The sequence below is a fragment of the Lissotriton vulgaris genome, chromosome 1_1 (assembly GCF_964263255.1).
Source record: "Lissotriton vulgaris chromosome 1_1, aLisVul1.2, whole genome shotgun sequence".
Taxonomy (NCBI): domain Eukaryota; kingdom Metazoa; phylum Chordata; class Amphibia; order Caudata; family Salamandridae; genus Lissotriton; species Lissotriton vulgaris.
This window is the reverse complement of record NC_141685.1, coordinates 199,793,869-199,808,868: the sequence shown is the minus strand read 5'-3', so window position 1 is coordinate 199,808,868 and position 15,000 is coordinate 199,793,869. Positions and strand designations below refer to the sequence as shown.

At 48.6% G+C, this 15,000-nt stretch overlaps 23 non-coding genes across 23 annotated transcripts; 15 read left to right on the top strand and 8 right to left on the bottom strand.

The window, feature by feature from the left end:
• The first annotated feature begins 184 nt into the window (after nt 1–184).
• On the top strand, nt 185–256 carry TRNAW-CCA (transfer RNA tryptophan (anticodon CCA)). The gene has a single exon. It is a non-coding gene; the product is annotated as a tRNA-Trp (tRNA).
• A 71-nt stretch (nt 257–327) lies between these two features.
• On the bottom strand, nt 328–398 carry TRNAG-GCC (transfer RNA glycine (anticodon GCC)). Its single transcript has one exon. It is a non-coding gene; the product is annotated as a tRNA-Gly (tRNA).
• Nucleotides 399–1,543: 1,145 nt separating this feature from the next.
• Nucleotides 1,544–1,617, top strand: TRNAN-GUU (transfer RNA asparagine (anticodon GUU)). The gene has a single exon. It is a non-coding gene; the product is annotated as a tRNA-Asn (tRNA).
• Nucleotides 1,618–1,853: 236 nt separating this feature from the next.
• TRNAW-CCA (transfer RNA tryptophan (anticodon CCA)) lies at nt 1,854–1,925 on the top strand. Its single transcript has one exon. It is a non-coding gene; the product is annotated as a tRNA-Trp (tRNA).
• A 71-nt stretch (nt 1,926–1,996) lies between these two features.
• On the bottom strand, nt 1,997–2,067 carry TRNAG-GCC (transfer RNA glycine (anticodon GCC)). The gene has a single exon. It is a non-coding gene; the product is annotated as a tRNA-Gly (tRNA).
• Nucleotides 2,068–3,228: 1,161 nt separating this feature from the next.
• Nucleotides 3,229–3,302, top strand: TRNAN-GUU (transfer RNA asparagine (anticodon GUU)). The gene has a single exon. It is a non-coding gene; the product is annotated as a tRNA-Asn (tRNA).
• A 236-nt stretch (nt 3,303–3,538) lies between these two features.
• On the top strand, nt 3,539–3,610 carry TRNAW-CCA (transfer RNA tryptophan (anticodon CCA)). Its single transcript has one exon. It is a non-coding gene; the product is annotated as a tRNA-Trp (tRNA).
• Nucleotides 3,611–3,681: 71 nt separating this feature from the next.
• TRNAG-GCC (transfer RNA glycine (anticodon GCC)) lies at nt 3,682–3,752 on the bottom strand. Its single transcript has one exon. It is a non-coding gene; the product is annotated as a tRNA-Gly (tRNA).
• Nucleotides 3,753–4,897: 1,145 nt separating this feature from the next.
• On the top strand, nt 4,898–4,971 carry TRNAN-GUU (transfer RNA asparagine (anticodon GUU)). Its single transcript has one exon. It is a non-coding gene; the product is annotated as a tRNA-Asn (tRNA).
• Nucleotides 4,972–5,199: 228 nt separating this feature from the next.
• Nucleotides 5,200–5,271, top strand: TRNAW-CCA (transfer RNA tryptophan (anticodon CCA)). Its single transcript has one exon. It is a non-coding gene; the product is annotated as a tRNA-Trp (tRNA).
• Nucleotides 5,272–5,342: 71 nt separating this feature from the next.
• Nucleotides 5,343–5,413, bottom strand: TRNAG-GCC (transfer RNA glycine (anticodon GCC)). The gene has a single exon. It is a non-coding gene; the product is annotated as a tRNA-Gly (tRNA).
• A 1,161-nt stretch (nt 5,414–6,574) lies between these two features.
• Nucleotides 6,575–6,648, top strand: TRNAN-GUU (transfer RNA asparagine (anticodon GUU)). Its single transcript has one exon. It is a non-coding gene; the product is annotated as a tRNA-Asn (tRNA).
• A 236-nt stretch (nt 6,649–6,884) lies between these two features.
• TRNAW-CCA (transfer RNA tryptophan (anticodon CCA)) lies at nt 6,885–6,956 on the top strand. The gene has a single exon. It is a non-coding gene; the product is annotated as a tRNA-Trp (tRNA).
• Nucleotides 6,957–7,027: 71 nt separating this feature from the next.
• Nucleotides 7,028–7,098, bottom strand: TRNAG-GCC (transfer RNA glycine (anticodon GCC)). The gene has a single exon. It is a non-coding gene; the product is annotated as a tRNA-Gly (tRNA).
• Nucleotides 7,099–10,420: 3,322 nt separating this feature from the next.
• On the top strand, nt 10,421–10,494 carry TRNAN-GUU (transfer RNA asparagine (anticodon GUU)). Its single transcript has one exon. It is a non-coding gene; the product is annotated as a tRNA-Asn (tRNA).
• A 228-nt stretch (nt 10,495–10,722) lies between these two features.
• TRNAW-CCA (transfer RNA tryptophan (anticodon CCA)) lies at nt 10,723–10,794 on the top strand. The gene has a single exon. It is a non-coding gene; the product is annotated as a tRNA-Trp (tRNA).
• A 71-nt stretch (nt 10,795–10,865) lies between these two features.
• Nucleotides 10,866–10,936, bottom strand: TRNAG-GCC (transfer RNA glycine (anticodon GCC)). Its single transcript has one exon. It is a non-coding gene; the product is annotated as a tRNA-Gly (tRNA).
• A 1,161-nt stretch (nt 10,937–12,097) lies between these two features.
• Nucleotides 12,098–12,171, top strand: TRNAI-GAU (transfer RNA isoleucine (anticodon GAU)). Its single transcript has one exon. It is a non-coding gene; the product is annotated as a tRNA-Ile (tRNA).
• Nucleotides 12,172–12,407: 236 nt separating this feature from the next.
• TRNAW-CCA (transfer RNA tryptophan (anticodon CCA)) lies at nt 12,408–12,479 on the top strand. The gene has a single exon. It is a non-coding gene; the product is annotated as a tRNA-Trp (tRNA).
• Nucleotides 12,480–12,550: 71 nt separating this feature from the next.
• On the bottom strand, nt 12,551–12,621 carry TRNAG-GCC (transfer RNA glycine (anticodon GCC)). Its single transcript has one exon. It is a non-coding gene; the product is annotated as a tRNA-Gly (tRNA).
• Nucleotides 12,622–13,766: 1,145 nt separating this feature from the next.
• On the top strand, nt 13,767–13,840 carry TRNAN-GUU (transfer RNA asparagine (anticodon GUU)). Its single transcript has one exon. It is a non-coding gene; the product is annotated as a tRNA-Asn (tRNA).
• A 236-nt stretch (nt 13,841–14,076) lies between these two features.
• On the top strand, nt 14,077–14,148 carry TRNAW-CCA (transfer RNA tryptophan (anticodon CCA)). The gene has a single exon. It is a non-coding gene; the product is annotated as a tRNA-Trp (tRNA).
• Nucleotides 14,149–14,219: 71 nt separating this feature from the next.
• On the bottom strand, nt 14,220–14,290 carry TRNAG-GCC (transfer RNA glycine (anticodon GCC)). The gene has a single exon. It is a non-coding gene; the product is annotated as a tRNA-Gly (tRNA).
• Nucleotides 14,291–15,000: the final 710 nt, after the last annotated feature.

Genomic DNA, 15,000 nt, shown 5'->3' with positions numbered 1-15,000 from the left:
GCGATCCTTTCCCTGAATAGTTCAATCCTCAGCGTTCTCACTGCACCTGCAGTCAATTTCAATAATTAGGATAGAAAACAAAAGGCCAAGCCCTGTAATACAACCGTAGGCATATAAGCAGAGGAAAATAAGTCAAAAGGCCCACAGCATTTGTTCATCTGGCATCAAAGGCTGCAAGTGTAAGGACCTCGTGGCGCAACGGTAGCGCGTCTGACTCCAGATCAGAAGGTTGCGTGTTCAAATCACGTCGGGGTCACTGCTTACCATTTTATTCCCCACTGAGTTCATATATATCATTTCGAAAACAAAGTCAAAAGAAAGCAACCTTGCATTGGCCGGGAATCGAACCCGGGCCTCCCACGTGGCAGGCGAGAATTCTACCACTGAACCACCAATGCTTCACATGGTGTGTTCACAGCAAGAGCTCTGTCCAAGACAGTGGTCAGGTTCACACACTTAAATTGTACACATATGAACAAAGTGTGCGCAGCAGACATGATAACGCCAACGTTTCACATGATGATGGCAAGAATCAGATGCAGGAGACTATAAGTAATAATGTCTTTGCATTTGCTGAGGTCACTGGCTTGGTACTAGAGTTGTGGTTATCAGGGCATGATGGCAGGCTGCTCCTGACAGAAGTGGCTCACAGAATGCACCCGCCAGATCACCAGCACTATTGTGTTTCAGATCATGTCACTGAACTCTCCTCCTGGAAAATCCTTCCCACTGGCTTTGCCAGATTCTGTGTCCTCCCCAAAATGCTGGGGTGAAACGGGCAGAGTTCTGCGCCCTGCGCCCCTTTACGCGTCCCTAACGCCATCCCAACGCGCCCTGGTCGGGCTTAGATCACTGGAGCCTCTGGAGATCAAGAACTCCGGAAGCCTAGGGTCAGGCCTATTGCAGAGGCATCTTGTGCCTGGCCATTCCGGGATTGTTGTGTTTCAGGGCCTAGCCATCAATACTCCTGGGATTTCTTTCCATGAGAACCCTCATGTCCCTGTCCTCCCACAAGCCCGAGCTTTTATGTAAAATAAAGTGTGCTCTGTGGGCCTTCCCCTATGTGCTCTCTGCCTAATCTCTTTCTCCCAAGCTGAGCTCTGCAGGTAAATGTATCTATCTGACTGAGGGGCTAGGGAGGGCCTTTCCCAGCAGTCTTACAAGCCAAGAGTTCAGAGAAAGCACCTGCTCTGGGAAGGAGACTCTGCTCACAGAGAAGACTAGTCCAACATAACACAGTGAAGATGGGATGGGCAAGACACACGCCTCACGGGCTGGTAGCACGCAAACAGAGGAGCAGGGAGCTACGCTAAGCAGGCAAAGAGAAAAGTCATGTATGAGTCTCATGCACTGTGACCGGTAGTAATACTGGCTCTAACACCATTAGACAGTAGTCTACACATCATAAATTACAACAGTAACAAGACACTAAGCAAATGACAAATGCTGTATGGCATAAAGACGCCTTATATAATACAAGCTCCAGGCAGGCGCACACATGTCAAGACATATATTGAGTCTCAGGAAATGTATACAGTCAATAGTCTCTGTGGCGCAATCGGTTAGCGCGTTCGGCTGTTAACCGAAAGGTTGGTGGTTCAAGCCCACCCAGGGACGTAGCCTTTTGTCTGCATGAAACACAGATACGTACCTTTGCTCTTTCCTGCGTGCGATCCTTTCCCTGAATAGTTCAATCCTCAGCGTTCTCACTGCACCTGCAGTCAATTTCAATAATTAGGATAGAAAACAAAAGGCCAAGCCCTGTAATACAACCGTAGGCATATAAGCAGAGGAAAATAAGTCAAAAGGCCCACAGCATTTGTTCATCTGGCATCGAAGGCTGCAAGTGTAAGGACCTCGTGGCGCAACAGTAGCGCGTCTGACTCCAGATCAGAAGGTTGCGTGTTCAAATCACGTCGGGGTCACTGCTTACCATTTTATTCCCCACTGAGTTCATATATATCATTTTGAAAACAAAGTCAAAAGAAAGCAACCTTGCATTGGCCAGGAATCGAACCCAGGCCTCCCGCGTGGCAGGCGAGAATTCTACCACTGAACCACCAATGCTTCACATGGTGTGTTCACAGCAAGAGCTCTGTCCAAGACAGTGGTCAGGTTCACACACTTAAATTGTACACATATGAACAAAGTGTGCGCAGCAGACATGATAACGCCAACGTTTCACATGATGATGGCAAGAATCAGATGCAGGAGACTATAAGTAATAATGTCTTTGCATTTGCTGAGGTCACTGGCTTGGTACTAGAGTTGTGGTTATCAGGGCATGATGGCAGGCTGCTCCTGACAGAAGTGGCTCACAGAATGCACCCGCCAGATCACCAGAACTATTGTGTTTCAGATCATGTCACTGAACTCTCCTCCTGGAAAATCCTTCCCACTGGCTTTGCCAGATTCTGTGTCCTCCCCAAAATGCTGGGGTGAAACGGGCAGAGTTCTGCGCCCTGCGCCCCTTTACACGTCCCTAACGCCATCCCAACGCGCCCTGGTCGGGCACAGCCCTGGTCGGGCTTAGATCACTGGAGCCTCTGGAGATCAAGAACTCCGGAAGCCTAGGGTCAGGCCTATTGCAGAGGCATCTTGTGCCTGGCCATTCCGGGATTGTTGTGTTTCAGGGCCTAGCCATCAATACTCCTGGGATTTCTTTCCATGAGAACCCTCATGTCCCTGTCCTCCCACAAGCCCGAGCTTTTATGTAAAATAAAGTGTGCTCTGTGGGCCTTCCCTTATGTGCTCTCTGCCTAATCTCTTTCTCCCAAGCTGAGCTCTGCAGGTAAATGTATCTATCTGACTGAGGGGCTAGGGAGGGCCTTTCCCAGCAGTCTTACAAGCCAAGAGTTCAGAGAAAGCACCTGCTCTGGGAAGGAGACTCTGCTCACAGAGAAGACAAGTCCAACATAACACAGTGAAGATGGGATGGGCAAGACACACGCCTCACGGGCTGGTAGCACGCAAACAGAGGAGCAGGGAGCTACGCTAAGCAGGCAAAGAGAAAAGTCATGTATGAGTCTCATGCACTGTGACCGGTAGTAATACTGGCTCTAACACCATTAGACAGTAGTCTACACATCATAAATTACAACAGTAACAAGACACTAAGCAAATGACAAATGCTGTATGGCATAAAGACGCCTTATATAATACAAGCTCCAGGCAGGCGCACACATGTCAAGACATATATTGAGTCTCAGGAAATGTATACAGTCAATAGTCTCTGTGGCGCAATCGGTTAGCGCGTTCGGCTGTTAACCGAAAGGTTGGTGGTTCAAGCCCACCCAGGGACGTAGCCTTTTGTCTGCATGAAACACAGATACGTACCTTTGCTCTTTCCTGCGTGCGATCCTTTCCCTGAATAGTTCAATCCTCAGCGTTCTCACTGCACCTGCAGTCAATTTCAATAATTAGGATAGAAAACAAAAGGCCAAGCCCTGTAATACAACCGTAGGCATATAAGCAGAGGAAAATAAGTCAAAAGGCCCACAGCATTTGTTCATCTGGCATCGAAGGCTGCAAGTGTAAGGACCTCGTGGCGCAACGGTAGCGCGTCTGACTCCAGATCAGAAGGTTGCGTGTTCAAATCACGTCGGGGTCACTGCTTACCATTTTATTCCCCACTGAGTTCATATATATCATTTCGAAAACAAAGTCAAAAGAAAGCAACCTTGCATTGGCCGGGAATCGAACCCGGGCCTCCCGCGTGGCAGGCGAGAATTCTACCACTGAACCACCAATGCTTCACATGGTGTGTTCACAGCAAGAGCTCTGTCCAAGACAGTGGTCAGGTTCACACACTTAAATTGTACACATATGAACAAAGTGTGCGCAGCAGACATGATAACGCCAACGTTTCACATGATGATGGCAAGAATCAGATGCAGGAGACTATAAGTAATAATGTCTTTGCATTTGCTGAGGTCACTGGCTTGGTACTAGAGTTGTGGTTATCAGGGCATGATGGCAGGCTGCTCCTGACAGAAGTGGCTCACAGAATGCACCCGCCAGATCACCAGCACTATTGTGTTTCAGATCATGTCACTGAACTCTCCTCCTGGAAAATCCTTCCCACTGGCTTTGCCAGATTCTGTGTCCTCCCCAAAATGCTGGGGTGAAACGGGCAGAGTTCTGCTCCCTGCGCCCCTTTACGCGTCCCTAATGCCATCCCAACGCGCCCTGGTCGGGCTTAGATCACTGGAGCCTCTGGAGATCAAGAACTCCGGAAGCCTAGGGTCAGGCCTATTGCAGAGGCATCTTGTGCCTGGCCATTCCGGGATTGTTGTGTTTCAGGGCCTAGCCATCAATACTCCTGGGATTTCTTTCCAGGAGAACCCTCATGTCCCTGTCCTCCCACAAGCCCGAGCTTTTATGTAAAATAAAGTGTGGTCTGTGGGCCTTCCCCTATGTGCTCTCTGCCTAATCTCTTTCTCCCAAGCTGAGCTCTGCAGGTAAATGTATCTATCTGACTGAGGGGCTAGGGAGGGCCTTTCCCAGCAGTCTTACAAGCCAAGAGTTCAGAGAAAGCACCTGCTCTGGGAAGGAGACTCTGCTCACAGAGAAGACAAGTCCAACATAACACAGTGAAGATGGGATGGGCAAGACACACGCCTCACGGGCTGGTAGCACGCAAACAGAGGAGCAGGGAGCTACGCTAAGCAGGCAAAGAGAAAAGTCATGTATGAGTCTCATGCACTGTGACCGGTAGTAATACTGGCTCTAACACCATTAGACAGTAGTCTACACATCATAAATTACAACAGTAACAAGACACTAAGCAAATGACAAATGCTGTATGGCATAAAGACGCCTTATATAATACAAGCTCCAAGCAGGCGCACACATGTCAAGACATATATTGAGTCTCAGGAAATGTATACAGTCAATAGTCTCTGTGGCGCAATCGGTTAGCGCGTTCGGCTGTTAACCGAAAGGTTAGTGGTTCAAGCCCACCCAGGGACGTTGCCTTTTGTCTGCATGAAACACAGATTTGCTCTTTCCTGCGTGCGATCCTTTCCCTGAATAGTTCAATCCTCAGCGTTCTCACTGCACCTGCAGTCAATTTCAATAATTAGGATAGAAAACAAAAGGCCAAGCCCTGTAATACAACCGTAGGCATATAAGCAGAGGAAAATAAGTCAAAAGGCCCATAGCATTTGTTCATCTGGCATCGAAGGCTGCAAGTGTAAGGACCTCGTGGCGCAACGGTAGCGCGTCTGACTCCAGATCAGAAGGTTGCGTGTTCAAATCACGTCGGGGTCACTGCTTACCATTTTATTCCCCACTGAGTTCATATATATCATTTCGAAAACAAAGTCAAAAGAAAGCAACCTTGCATTGGCCGGGAATCGAACCCGGGCCTCCCGCGTGGCAGGCGAGAATTCTACCACTGAACCACCAATGCTTCACATGGTGTGTTCACAGCAAGAGCTCTGTCCAAGACAGTGGTCAGGTTCACACACTTAAATTGTACACATATGAACAAAGTGTGCGCAGCAGACATGATAACGCCAACGTTTCACATGATGATGGCAAGAATCAGATGCAGGAGACTATAAGTAATAATGTCTTTGCATTTGCTGAGGTCACTGGCTTGGTACTAGAGTTGTGGTTATCAGGGCATGATGGCAGGCTGCTCCTGACAGAAGTGGCTCACAGAATGCACCCGCCAGATCACCAGCACTATTGTGTTTCAGATCATGTCACTGAACTCTCCTCCTGGAAAATCCTTCCCACTGGCTTTGCCAGATTCTGTGTCCTCCCCAAAATGCTGGGGTGAAACGGGCAGAGTTCTGCGCCCTGCGCCCCTTTACGCGTCCCTAACGCCATCCCAACGCGCCCTGGTCGGGCACAGCCCTGGTCGGGCTTAGATCACTGGAGCCTCTGGAGATCAAGAACTCCGGAAGCCTAGGGTCAGGCCTATTGCAGAGGCATCTTGTGCCTGGCCATTCCGGGATTGTTGTGTTTCAGGGCCTAGCCATCAATACTCCTGGGATTTCTTTCCATGAGAACCCTCATGTCCCTGTCCTCCCACAAGCCCGAGCTTTTATGTAAAATAAAGTGTGCTCTGTGGGCCTTCCCCTATGTGCTCTCTGCCTAATCTCTTTCTCCCAAGCTGAGCTCTGCAGGTAAATGTATCTATCTGACTGAGGGGCTAGGGAGGGCCTTTCCCAGCAGTCTTACAAGCCAAGAGTTCAGAGAAAGCACCTGCTCTGGGAAGGAGACTCTGCTCACAGAGAAGACAAGTCCAACATAACACAGTGAAGATGGGATGGGCAAGACACACGCCTCACGGGCTGGTAGCACGCAAACAGAGGAGCAGGGAGCTACGCTAAGCAGGCAAAGAGAAAAGTCATGTATGAGTCTCATGCACTGTGACCGGTAGTAATACTGGCTCTAACACCATTAGACAGTAGTCTACACATCATAAATTACAACAGTAACAAGACACTAAGCAAATGACAAATGCTGTATGGCATAAAGACGCCTTATATAATACAAGCTCCAGGCAGGCGCACACATGTCAAGACATATATTGAGTCTCAGGAAATGTATACAGTCAATAGTCTCTGTGGCGCAATCGGTTAGCGCGTTCGGCTGTTAACCGAAAGGTTGGTGGTTCAAGCCCACCCAGGGACGTAGCCTTTTGTCTGCATGAAACACAGATACGTACCTTTGCTCTTTCCTGCGTGCGATCCTTTCCCTGAATAGTTCAATCCTCAGTGTTCTCACTGCACCTGCAGTCAATTTCAATAATTAGGATAGAAAACAAAAGGCCAAGCCCTGTAATACAACCGTAGGCATATAAGCAGAGGAAAATAAGTCAAAAGGCCCACAGCATTTGTTCATCTGGCATCGAAGGCTGCAAGTGTAAGGACCTCGTGGCGCAACGGTAGCGCGTCTGACTCCAGATCAGAAGGTTGCGTGTTCAAATCACGTCGGGGTCACTGCTTACCATTTTATTCCCCACTGAGTTCATATATATCATTTCGAAAACAAAGTCAAAAGAAAGCAACCTTGCATTGGCCGGGAATCGAACCCGGGCCTCCCGCGTGGCAGGCGAGAATTCTACCACTGAACCACCAATGCTGCACATGGTGTGTTCACAGCAAGAGCTCTGTCCAAGACAGTGGTCAGGTTCACACACTTAAATTGTACACATATGAACAAAGTGTGCGCAGCAGACATGATAACGCCAACGTTTCACATGATGATGGCAAGAATCAGATGCAGGAGACTATAAGTAATAATGTCTTTGCATTTGCTGAGGTCACTGGCTTGGTACTAGAGTTGTGGTTATCAGGGCATGATGGCAGGCTGCTCCTGACAGAAGTGGCTCACAGAATGCACCCACCAGATCACCAGCACTATTGTGTTTCAGATCATGTCACTGAACTCTCCTCCTGGAAAATCCTTCCCACTGGCTTTGCCAGATTCTGTGTCCTCCCCAAAATGCTGGGGTGAAACGGGCAGAGTTCTGCGCCCTGCGCCCCTTTACTCGTCCCTAATGCCATCCCAACGCGCCCTGGTCGGGCTTAGATCACTGGAGCCTCTGGAGATCAAGAACTCCGGAAGCCTAGGGTCAGGCCTATTGCAGAGGCATCTTGTGCCTGGCCATTCCGGGATTGTTGTGTTTCAGGGCCTAGCCATCAATACTCCTGGGATTTCTTTCCAGGAGAACCCTCATGTCCCTGTCCTCCCACAAGCCCGAGCTTTTATGTAAAATCTTGGAATCCACGTCACCGGCAGAATTATCCACTTCTCAGGAGGCTGCCTTGAATTACCAACGATGGCTACATATGGCACTTGACCAGGTAGCCCCTTATAAAAAACTGCAGCCAAACCGCACCAAACCCTCTGCGGCCTGGTTCTCGGAGTCACTTAGGCTCGAGAGACAACGCTGCAGAAATTTGGAGCGGCGGTGGCGTAAATTCTACGACAACAATGACAGAGACACTTATAAGAGTGCCTTGCTTAGCTATAGAAAGCTGTTCACTGCTGAAAAACACACCTTCTACAGCACACAAATAGAACGTGCTCTTAATTTGAATAAACAATTATACCAGGTGGTAAAAGATTTAGCCAATCCTCCAGCCCCTCCCCCAATTGAACCATCCCAAATATTCTGTAACAAGGTGGCAGATTTTTTTCAGGCCAAGGTTCTGGATATTTTTGATAATTTTACTAAAATAACGGTCACTGATCCTATCATCCCGGAATCCCCTCTTCTGCCGTCAAATCCTAAACTTGAGGTCTTCTCTTCACCCCTGTCCATGGTGGATCTCATAAGCAATGTTAAATCAGGCTCGCCACTGGACCCATGTCCCCCACGTATCCTTAAATTAGTACCCAACCTAATAGCCCCAGTACTCAGCAACATCTGCTCTTCTGTATTCCAGACAGGTGTTTTTCCCCTTGTCTGGAAAAAAGCTATTGTGACACCTCTCTTAAAAAAACCCGCTCTAAACCCTTTAGAGCCAAAAAACTACCGCCCTATCGCCTCTCTCCCTTACCCTTCCAAAATAATCGAAAAGGTCATGAACCAACAGCTGTCGACCTTTATTGACCAGAATGGTCTACTTGACAACACGCAGTTTGGTTTTAGGAAGGGCCATGGGACGGAGACTGCCTTGATAAAAGCTGCCGAGGAGGTCAGGACTATCATGGATAAGGGTGGTGCAGCCATCCTGATACTCCTAGACTTATCCGCGGCCTTCGACACGGTCGATCACACCATCTTGATCGACCGTGTCGCCGCCCTAGGCATTCAGGGCAGGGCAAGAACAACACTAGCATCTTTCCTGGCCAACCGAGTACAGTCTGTTAAGATGGGATGCTTCTGCTCTCCTGATTTCACTCTCCCGTGTGGTGTTCCCCAGGGCTCCTCGCTAAGTCCGACACTTTTTAACATCTATGTGTCGGACTTGGCGAGGGTAATCAAGTCGTTCGGCATTGGCTTAACATCTTATGCCGACGACACACAGCTGGTCCTGGAGATACACAAAAACGGTGAAGCAGTGGCAGCGAACTTTCAGGAGGGCATGAAGGCCATTAGCTCATGGATGAACCGGAATTGCTTAAAGCTAAATTCCGACAAGACGGAGGTGATGGTTTTTGGCGAACTGACTCCGTCTTGGTCTCCGGTCTGGTGGCCCTCGGAATTGGGAGCTCCCCCATCACCTGTAACCAAGGTGAAAAACTTGGGCGTGCTTTTTGATAACAAGCTCACGTTTTTAAGCCATGCCAACGCGGTGGTGTCAGCCTCCTTCTTTACCCTGAGAATGGTGAAGAGACTGCTCCCTTTTCTTCCCCCAACCGCAGGCAAAACCTTAATGTCCTCCCTGGTGTTATCTAGGGTGGATTATTGCAATGGTCTATTACTTAACGCACAAGAGCAAGTTCTGAACAAATTACAGCTTGTCCAGAACGCTGCTGCAAGAATTCTCATGGGTATACCTAAGCACGCTTCTATTTCTCCCACAATTCGTGAGCTCCACTGGTTACCAATAAGAAGCCGGATAAAGTTTAAGGCCATGTGTATCATTCACAAGGCCTTAAACAATAATGGACCTGATTTTTTCAAAAGTGCATTCAAACTGTATAAACCCAGTCGAACACTACGCTCTTCTTTGGCCCAACAGCTCCAAATCCCACGCACAAAAAAAGTATCTTGGGGAGATAGACGCTTTGTAGTGGCAGCATCAAAATTATGGAATCAGATCCCCTCCTCTGTTAAAAATCAACCGGCATTACTTTCATTTCGCAAACACCTCAAGACCTGGCTCTTTAACCAGTAAGACGTCAGTGGAACCCCTGCAATCTGCAAACTTCAGCGCCGAGACACCGAAAGGTATTTGCGCGCTTTAGAAATTTTAAAAATAAATAAATAAAAATAAATAAAATAAAGTGTGCTCTGTGGGCCTTCCCCTATGTGCTCTCTGCCTAATCTCTTTCTCCCAAGCTGAGCTCTGCAGGTAAATGTATCTATCTGACTGAGGGGCTAGGGAGGGCCTTTCCCAGCAGTCTTACAAGCCAAGAGTTCAGAGAAAGCACCTGCTCTGGGAAGGAGACTCTGCTCACAGAGAAGACAAGTCCAACATAACACAGTGAAGATGGGATGGGCAAGACAAACGCCTCACGGGCTGGTAGCACGCAAACAGAGGAGCAGGGAGCTACGCTAAGCAGGCAAAGAGAAAAGTCATGTATGAGTCTCATGCACTGTGACCGGTAGTAATACTGGCTCTAACACCATTAGACAGTAGTCTACACATCATAAATTACAACAGTAACAAGACACTAAGCAAATGACAAATGCTGTATGGCATAAAGACGCCTTATATAATACAAGCTCCAAGCAGGCGCACACATGTCAAGACATATATTGAGTCTCAGGAAATGTATACAGTCAATAGTCTCTGTGGCGCAATCGGTTAGCGCGTTCGGCTGTTAACCGAAAGGTTGGTGGTTCAAGCCCACCCAGGGACGTTGCCTTTTGTCTGCATGAAACACAGATTTGCTCTTTCCTGCGTGCGATCCTTTCCCTGAATAGTTCAATCCTCAGCGTTCTCACTGCACCTGCAGTCAATTTCAATAATTAGGATAGAAAACAAAAAGCCAAGCCCTGTAATACAACCGTAGGCATATAAGCAGAGGAAAATAAGTCAAAAGGCCCACAGCATTTGTTCATCTGGCATCGAAGGCTGCAAGTGTAAGGACCTCGTGGCGCAACAGTAGCGCGTCTGACTCCAGATCAGAAGGTTGCGTGTTCAAATCACGTCGGGGTCACTGCTTACCATTTTATTCCCCACTGAGTTCATATATATCATTTCGAAAACAAAGTCAAAAGAAAGCAACCTTGCATTGGCCGGGAATTGAACCCGGGCCTCCCTCGTGGCAGGCGAGAATTCTACCACTGAACCACCAATGCTTCACATGGTGTGTTCACAGCAAGAGCTCTGTCCAAGACAGTGGTCAGGTTCACACACTTAAATTGTACACATATGAACAAAGTGTGCGCAGCAGACATGATAACGCCAACGTTTCACATGATGATGGCAAGAATCAGATGCAGGAGACTATAAGTAATAATGTCTTTGCATTTGCTGAGGTCACTGGCTTGGTACTAGAGTTGTGGTTATCAGGGCATGATGGCAGGCTGCTCCTGACAGAAGTGGCTCACAGAATGCACCCGCCAGATCACCAGCACTATTGTGTTTCAGATCATGTCACTGAACTCTCCTCCTGGAAAATCCTTCCCACTGGCTTTGCCAGATTCTGTGTCCTCCCCAAAATGCTGGGGTGAAACGGGCAGAGTTCTGCGCCCTGCGCCCCTTTACGCGTCCCTAACGCCATCCCAACGCGCCCTGGTCGGGCACATCCCTGGTCGGGCTTAGATCACTGGAGCCTCTGGAGATCAAGAACTCCGGAAGCCTAGGGTCAGGCCTATTGCAGAGGCATCTTGTGCCTGGCCATTCCGGGATTGTTGTGTTTCAGGGCCTAGCCATCAATACTCCTGGGATTTCTTTCCATGAGAACCCTCATGTCCCTGTCCTCCCACAAGCCCGAGCTTTTATGTAAAATAAAGTGTGCTCTGTGGGCCTTCCCCTATGTGCTCTCTGCCTAATCTCTTTCTCCCAAGCTGAGCTCTGCAGGTAAATGTATCTATCTGACTGAGGGGCTAGGGAGGGCCTTTCCCAGCAGTCTTACAAGCCAAGAGTTCAGAGAAAGCACCTGCTCTGGGAAGGAGACTCTGCTCACAGAGAAGACAAGTCCAACATAACACAGTGAAGATGGGATGGGCAAGACACACGCCTCACGGGCTGGTAGCACGCAAACAGAGGAGCAGGGAGCTACGCTAAGCAGGCAAAGAGAAAAGTCATGTATGAGTCTCATGCACTGTGACCGGTAGTAATACTGGCTCTAACACCATTAGACAGTAGTCTACACATCATAAATTACAACAGTAACAAGACACTAAGCAAATGACAAATGCTGTATGGCATAAAGACGCCTTATATAATACAAGCTCCAGGCAGGCGCACACATGTCAAGACATATATTGAGTCTCAGGAAATGTATACAGTCAATAGTCTCTGTGGCGCAATCGGTTAGCGCGTTCGGCTGATAACCGAAAGGTTGGTGGTTCAAGCCCACCCAGGGACGTAGCCTTTTGTCTGCATGAAACACAGATACGTACCTTTGCTCTTTCCTGCGTGCGATCCTTTCCCTGAATAGTTCAATCCTCAGCGTTCTCACTGCACCTGCAGTCAATTTCAATAATTAGGATAGAAAACAAAAGGCCAAGCCCTGTAATACAACCTTAGGCATATAAGCAGAGGAAAATAAGTCAAAAGGCCCACAGCATTTGTTCATCTGGCATCGAAGGCTGCAAGTGTAAGGACCTCGTGGCGCAACGGTAGCGCGTCTGACTCCAGATCAGAAGGTTGCGTGTTCAAATCACGTCGGGGTCACTGCTTACCATTTTATTCCCCACTGAGTTCATATATATCATTTCGAAAACAAAGTCAAAAGAAAGCAACCTTGCATTGGCCGGGAATCGAACCCGGGCCTCCCGCGTGGCAGGCGAGAATTCTACCACTGAACCACCAATGCTTCACATGGTGTGTTCACAGCAAGAGCTCTGTCCAAGACAGTGGTCAGGTTCACACACTTAAATTGTACACATATGAACAAAGTGTGCGCAGCAGACATGATAACGCCAACGTTTCACATGATGATGGCAAGAATCAGATGCAGGAGACTATAAGTAATAATGTCTTTGCATTTGCTGAGGTCACTGGCTTGGTACTAGAGTTGTGGTTATCAGGGCATGATGGCAGGCTGCTCCTGACAGAAGTGGCTCACAGAATGCACCCGCCAGATCACCAGCACTATTGTGTTTCAGATCATGTCACTGAACTCTCCTCCTGGAAAATCCTTCCCACTGGCTTTGCCAGATTCTGTGTCCTCCCCAAAATGCTGGGGTGAAACGGGCAGAGTTCTGCGCCCTGCGCCCCTTTACGCGTCCCTAATGCCATCCCAACGCGCCCTGGTCGGGCTTAGATCACTGGAGCCTCTGGAGATCAAGAACTCCGGAAGCCTAGGGTCAGGCCTATTGCAGAGGCATCTTGTGCCTGGCCATTCCGGGATTGTTGTGTTTCAGGGCCTAGCCATCAATACTCCTGGGATTTCTTTCCAGGAGAACCCTCATGTCCCTGTCCTCCCACAAGCCCGAGCTTTTATGTAAAATAAAGTGTGCTCTGTGGGCCTTCCCCTATGTGCTCTCTGCCTAATCTCTTTCTCCCAAGCTGAGCTCTGCAGGTAAATGTATCTATCTGACTGAGGGGCTAGGGAGGGCCTTTCCCAGCAGTCTTACAAGCCAAGAGTTCAGAGAAAGCACCTGCTCTGGGAAGGAGACTCTGCTCACAGAGAAGACAAGTCCAACATAACACAGTGAAGATGGGATGGGCAAGACACACGCCTCACGGGCTGGTAGCACGCAAACAGAGGAGCAGGGAGCTACGCTAAGCAGGCAAAGAGAAAAGTCATGTATGAGTCTCATGCACTGTGACCGGTAGTAATACTGGCTCTAACACCATTAGACAGTAGTCTACACATCATAAATTACAACAGTAACAAGACACTAAGCAAATGACAAATGCTGTATGGCATAAAGACGCCTTATATAATACAAGCTCCAGGCAGGCGCACACATGTCAAGACATATATTGAGTCTCAGGAAATGTATACAGTCAATAGTCTCTGTGGCGCAATCGATTAGCGCGTTCGGCTGTTAACCGAAAGGTTGGTGGTTCAAGCCCACCCAGGGACGTAGCCTTTTGTCTGCATGAAACACAGATACGTACCTTTGCTCTTTCCTGCGTGCGATCCTTTCCCTGAATAGTTCAATCCTCAGCGTTCTCACTGCACCTGCAGTCAATTTCAATAATTAGGATAGAAAACAAAAGGCCAAGCCCTGTAATACAACCGTAGGCATATAAGCAGAGGAAAATAAGTCAAAAGGCCCACAGCATTTGTTCATCTGGCATCGAAGGCTGCAAGTGTAAGGACTTCGTGGCGCAACGGTAGCGCGTCTGACTCCAGATCCGAAGGTTGCGTGTTCAAATCACGTCGGGGTCACTGCTTACCATTTTATTCCCCACTGAGTTCATATATATCATTTCGAAAACAAAGTCAAAAGAAAGCAACCTTGCATTGGCCGGGAATCGAACCCGGGCCTCCCGCGTGGCAGGCGAGAATTCTACCACTGAACCACCAATGCTTCACATGGTGTGTTCACAGCAAGAGCTCTGTCCAAGACAGTGGTCAGGTTCACACACTTAAATTGTACACATATGAACAAAGTGTGCGCAGCAGACATGATAACGCCAACGTTTCACATGATGATGGCAAGAATCAGATATAGGAGACTATAAGTAATAATGTCTTTGCATTTCCTGAGGTCACTGGCTTGGTACTAGAGTTGTGGTTATCAGGGCATGATGGCAGGCTGCTCCTGACAGAAGTGGCTCACAGAATGCACCCGCCAGATCACCAGCACTATTGTGTTTCAGATCATGTCACTGAACTCTCCTCCTGGAAAATCCTTCCCACTGGCTTTGCCAGATTCTGTGTCCTCCCCAAAATGCTGGGGTGAAACGGGCAGAGTTCTGCGCCCTGCGCCCCTTTACGCGTCCCTAATGCCATCCCAACGCGCCCTGGTCGGGCTTAGATCACTGGAGCCTCTGGAGATCAAGAACTCCGGAAGCCTAGGGTCAGGCCTATTGCAGAGGCATCTTGTGCCTGGCCATTCCGGGATTGTTGTGTTTCAGGGCCTAGCCATCAATACTCCTGGGATTTCTTTCCAGGAGAACCCTCATGTCCCTGTCCTCCCACAAGCCCGAGCTTTTATGTAAAATAAAGTGTGCTCGGTGGGCCTTCCCCTATGTGCTCTCTGCCTAATCTCTTTCTCCCAAGCTGAGCTCTGCAGGT